The 6,360-nt window shown below is 34.5% G+C and overlaps 1 pseudogene; it reads left to right on the forward strand.

Moving 5' to 3' along the window:
* Positions 1 to 4,034: 4,034 nt before the first annotated feature.
* LOC144548758 (UDP-glycosyltransferase 73C1 pseudogene) lies at positions 4,035 to 5,627 on the forward strand (annotated as a pseudogene).
* The last annotated feature ends 733 nt before the right edge of the window (positions 5,628 to 6,360 follow it).

Raw genomic sequence — 6,360 nt, forward strand, 5'->3', positions numbered from 1 at the left:
TACTTGATAGCAATCAACAAGAATGAGACATTTTTTGCGAGGATAAAAAAATGACTTTTCGCGACGGAGTACCGTCATTGTTCTGCTTTTTCTATTCGCGACGGTACTTTTCGCGCATAAATGCACTTTTTCCCTCGCGAAAAGTGTCTACTATGTTGACTAGAGCTAGATTTGAGTTTATGTTTAATTAATTTTGGAATCTAACTTACATTTGTTTACTTCGATATTTATTATTTCAGGAATTCCAAGAGCGAAAATGGGGAAGAGAAAATCTAGAAGACTTCCTCCCAAAATAAAGCCCCCAAAGCCCAATACCGAGTTTGTTTGTCCCATTTGCAATTATGGGAAGAATGTCACATGCACTATGCTTGTAACATAAGTTTCAGAAAAAAAACAAATATTTAATTTTAAATGTTCGGTAAATTCCATACAGACCTTTATATTTACTAGCAAAAATTGATGTGGGTCCATTGATACTCTAGTTAATTTATTTTAACTTTTTTGTTTTATAGTTTGTGTTTAATCAGAGATTTTATGGCAAGGCCAGTGGTTAATATTCAGTTGGTCACCTTACGTACGTCTCTTTTAAATTTTTTAAGTTCTTCAAAGATCTGATTCTAATATGGTTTTCTTTGTTTATTTGATTATATTGCAGCTTTAACAGAACCAATTGACATGTAAGTTTTCTTACTCAAAGGATTAAATGCTGATTAGCACTCACCTATATAATTAACTTTAGTATTTCTAGTAATTTGTCAAGTGAACATATATAGAATTGGTCTCAAAGAAGGGAAAAAAAAAAGGGATGGATTCGAATTAGAAGAATTTTCTTTAAAGTATAATATAAGCCGTAACAAAGTAAAATTTGTAATGTGGCCAAAGGCCGACAGGAAGAGGGAAGAAAACAGGAACGTCACTGCAACTTATGTTACAAGCATACTAACACAGATTCACATTTTATTTGCGAATAAAATATGAATAAAATATTTTTTAGAGATTATTGAATCGAACAGCGAATAAAATGGTTGATCAAATTTTTACCAATTTATTCACGAATAAAATAACGAATAATACGTTTTTTACGAATATTTCGCGTTCTATTTGAAAAGTTCGTTGCTCTGTGTAATTTTTTTTTTATTTGAACTATGAAATCCGTACTCTGAGCATAGTGACAAATTAATTGTTTGGATTAGGTTCGACAGGGTTAAAAAATCGTGATTGAAAAATAATTCAGATATAATTCAAAAATGATTTAGTTTCACATGAAAGAAAAAAAGAGCCAAAAAAATTTTATATGTATTTACTTTAATGTTTTTAATTTTCAAATTTTTTTAATAAATTTGGAGGAAAAAAAGTTTTGAGAAGTGTCAAAGAATTGAAAGTACACATATAATATTATTTTTTTCTTTCTCATTCAAAATCTTAGATGTAAATTAAAAATTTGATTTACGGTGATCGATTGTCACGTGATGGGCTCCATTTATGTCTTTCAAAATTCCAAAAATGTGTCTCATCACCCTCACCCATGTGGTCCTGTCACGCAAATTTTAGGTGAGAATTAAAAATCTTAGGTGTGAATTAAAATTCTGATTTATGGTGATTGTCACGTGATGGGCTGCATTTATGTCTTTCAAAATTCATAAAAAATGTGTCTCACCCTCGATTTTTTTTTTAAATAGTATTCATTTAAATTATTTCAAGAGAACAAGTTTTCTTTGAACGGAATTTTAAAAACTAGCCTCCACCGATCCTTAGGATCGGTGTAGAAAAAAAAGTCCCACCTACACCGGTCCTAGGAACGGAGCAAACATTTACCCCGCCACAGATATGCTGCACCAAAGACCACACCAAAAACTACACCGATCCTGTGGATCAATGTAGCTTCAAAAATCATCTCGACCGGTTCTGTGGACCGGTGTAGGTTTGAATTTGCATCTCAACCATTTAAATAATACTGGCTCCCTGTGCTATTCCTAAAGCTTGAATTTGCATGACTTTTTGGATTTGCGTGACTTCAAAAAATATCTCAAACTTTGCATGACCTTTTGGAGTCTCTCAACCGTTTAAATAGTTTTGCACAAATCTCTAAGCAAAAATAATACTGGCCCCCTGTGCTATCCCTGAAGCTATTTGAATTACGTTGTATGTAGCGAGTCATTGTTTGATAAAAACTGTATACCATTGTGTGGTTTTCATATCTTTTTGAATGCATAAGATCAAGATAATTCATTAGTACATGTGAATACGGCACCATTTGCAAAATTTGAAAATCAAGCCTCCACCGATCCCTAGGATCGGTGGAGGTGTAGTATGGGATCTTCCGTGGCCAGGCTCTCTTCAGGTGTGAAAATTGATCCATCGATCCGTAGGATCGGTGTAGGATTCAATTTTTTTGATCCACCGATCCTAGAGATCGGTGGAGGCTAGTTTTCAAAAATCCAATCAAACTAGGCTTGTTCCATTAAAATAATTTAAAAGAATTCTATTTAAAAAAAAATCCTCACCCTCACCCGCGTACGTGGTCCTATCACGCAAATTTCATACAAGATGCACGGACCACAGATAGCTTTTCATAGCTCCTGGCACAGTGACAAATGAATTATTTGGGTTGGGTTCGACAATATTATAAATTTGTGATTTGAAAATAAATTCGGATATAATTCGGGAATGATTCGGAATTATCCAGATTAGAAATCTTAGTCCTGCAAGGGAACAAAAAAAATTCAAAAAATAATAATTGTTCTTGAAAAAATTCAGAAAAAATTCGCGAATAATTGAATAATTGGTAATATTCAAGAAAAGTTCGTAAAATTCGCGAATTATTCGGGTTTAATTCGGTCAAAGTTCGGTCAACTGAATAATTCGGCATTCAGTTCGGAATCAACTCAAAAAAAAATTATTCAAATATAATTCGAGTATAATTTGGATATCTTGTCACTATACTCCTGGTAACAAGTGGTCCCATGTCTCCATGAAAGCTTTTCGTAGCTCCTGGTTCACTATGGACCATATATAAGTATATTTTATTTATATAGTTAACAGACTAGTAGGCCAAGTCTATTTAAGAGTATACATTTTCTGATTTTCTCTACACAGTTCTTTCGTTTTTCCTTCTCAAATTGAGAAGTGAGGACTCTTTTTTTCAGGCAAAACTCTCTAGACTCGGCCGGTTCACTACTGTTAATCCCGCACAACAAGAATGAGAAATTTTTCGCGAGGATAAAAAAGTGACTTTTTGCGACGAATTACTATCATTATTCAGATTTTTCTTTTTTTGACGGTACTTTTTGCAACGGACGACCGTCATAAATGTGTTTTTTCTCTCGCAAAAAGTGTCTACTTTGTTGTAGTGCCGGTTTTTATCTGAAAAATCGGCCGCTGCGGAATCGGTGTTATTCGATTCCCAACTCGGCTGAGTTTGCATATATACCAACAAAATACCTGGTGATGGAAGGCACATCATCAGCTGCAGAGCACACGGAGAGCAGGGAAAGAAGCCAATGGCAGAGCACATTATCAGCTGAAACTAGTTCGATCTCAATCAAATGGTCTGGATCTTGATTTGAGCCTCTTGTATAAGACTTAATGTTTTTTATTATTTTTAATTACTTTTAAAAAATGTAAAATAAGCAATTAATTTTGTTTTCATTTAAGTATAAACAAAAATTATAACTTTATCAATTATAAAATCAATATTTTTTTAAAATGGCATAATTTTCTATATCAACAAAATATGTAATCTAGAAAATATTTAAATAAAATATTTTTTTAAATTGTACTGCAATTTTTATTTTCATCTAACCTAACATATTTTTGACAAATAAATTTGTACACATATAAGTTTAATGGCCATAGATTCAAAAGTAAAAGTATAAACCAATTAGGTATACATCTGGCACATGATTGATTAACCGGAAGTTTCCATTTCAGATGGCAATGGAGAAAGAGGTGGATAACATGGATCAATTCTCCAATCAACCTCATATATAGTTATATAGTTGATAAACCATACTTCCTTACAAATATCTTCATACAATTGGAGCCCCTTAATTTCTCCGAAAACCAAGAGCTTGGAGCTAGCAATACCCAAAAAAAAAAAAAAAAAAAACAAAAAGAGCTTAGAGCTAGATCAATTAAAACACAAGCAAATATGACTTGCTTCATAGAAGAATCAAATAAACCTCATTTTGTGTTAGTTCCACTAGCTGCTCAAGGTCATCTTATCCCCATGGTAGACATTGGGTGCATCCTAGCCGAGCGTGGGGTGCATGTAAGCCTCATAATCACACCGGCAAATGCCGACCGTATCAAACCCATAATCGATCAGGCAAAAGACACAAATCTCTCAATAGAGTTCGTCGAGCTCAGTTTTCCAAATGTGAAGTTCAGTTTGCCACCAGGGTGTGAAAGTGTCGAAACCATCGCTCTTCATGGCCTCACTAGGGCTTTCTTTGAGGCCATTTATTCCCTCGACGAGCCCTTGGAAGCTTTCCTCGGAGGCCTTGAACTACTGCCAGATTGCATGATCACTGATATGTGCAATGGATGGACGGGTCCTGTTGCACGAAAGTTCGGCATACCTAGGGTAATCTTTCATGGACCATGTTGCTTTTATATATCTACTGATTATAATCTAGTGCATCACAAGGTGTATGATAGTACAACCGATGAGAACGAATATGTCGTTGTGCCAGACTTTCCTATTAAATTTGAAGTCACGAAAGCCCAAACACCGGGCTTCCTTAATAGCCCCTCCACTGAAGATATGAGAAAGAAGTGTCTCGAAGAAGAGTCTACAGCCGATGGGGTGGTAATAAATACCTTCCTCGAGTTGGAGCAACTGTTTGTTGATAATTATGAGAAGCTGATTGGAAAAAAGGTCTGGACAATCGGACCAACTTGCCTTTACAACAAGGATATTGAAATGAAAGTTGTTCGTGGAAATAAAGAGGCAATTGATCAAAACCAACGAGTGCTAACCTGGCTCAATAGCAGGGATACTGCATCAGTTTTGTACATCAATTTCGGTAGCCTTTCATATACAATTCCTCAGCAACTTATGGAGATCGGGAATGCCTTAGAGGCATCAAACCAACCGTTCATGTGGGTAATTAAGAAGATAGAAATGAAACCCGAGGTTGAAAATTGGATATCTGCAGGGTTTGAAGAGAGAACAGAGGATAGAGGTCTTATTATTGTTGGATGGGCTCCTCAGATGGTGATTTTGTCACACCCGGCGGTTGGCGGCTTTATAACGCATTGTGGATGGAACTCGTTGCTTGAGGCGATTTCTATGGGAGTACCGATGATCACATGGCCGCGGTTTGGAGATCAATTTGTCAATGAGAAATTAATTGTGGATGTTCTCAGGATCGGAGTTAGTCTCAGTGTAAAAGTGCCGAACTTTGCTAACGAAGATGCTGTCATGGTGAAGAGCGATGATATCAGAAAGGCAGTATATGCACTGATGGATGGAGGAATTGAAGCAAATGAAAGAAGAGAGAGGAGTAAAGATTTTTCTGACAAAGCAAAGAAGGCAATGGAGGAAGGAGGTTCATCATATATGAATTTTACTGATTTTATTCACTATTTTACAAATGAAAAATGAGCACTAGTGCATAATTGTAAAAGGGCACATATCAGTCAATATTTTTGTTTGTTGTTTTGTTTTGTGATGCAATTAATCAATTTTGATTGGACATAACAAATTAAATAATCATACAGTGATGTTGTTAGTTGTTACAATAATGATAGTAAATGAATTCTGACAAAAAATTGGTAACCGAAAATGAGAAGTACATTTTTCTATTTCTGTTTGATTCTATATACTGGCAACCGAATGTACATATATATGTCGCTCTTGTCAGTAATTGATTAATTTCTCCATGGTTTAGTGTCTACACTAGAATTTGTTGTCTTTTGAAATTCATGTTAAATGTTTTTCAAAATGTTTACGAATAGTTTACGTTCAAAGAAATATGGAAAAATATCCACAAAAAATGCCGAAGTTTCTATTTTGGTCATTTTCATTTTATTTCTCAATTTTTTTCATGTACTATAAATGTTTTTCTTTTTGTCAAATTTTACACGTTGATTTGAATTTTGGATTGTTGAGAAAAATTCATTATATTTACTAATTAAATTGAAAAAGAGGAGGGTTCAAATGCCTCCATGTTTTTGTGCCTCCATCATGCCTCCATTTCTCTCCATCATTTTCAAAGTTCAAACAGTCGATCCGAACCGCTCAACCTAACCTCCATACTAAAATATGTTTGGATACCAAATTTTATATTTTTAGGATTTTTTTTACTATTTTTTTAGATAGGTACAAAATCAGTAAATCCGAACCATCTAAAAACA

Source organism: Carex rostrata, chromosome 33, assembly GCF_964058835.1.
Source record: "Carex rostrata chromosome 33, lpCarRost1.2, whole genome shotgun sequence".
NCBI lineage: Eukaryota > Viridiplantae > Streptophyta > Magnoliopsida > Poales > Cyperaceae > Carex > Carex rostrata.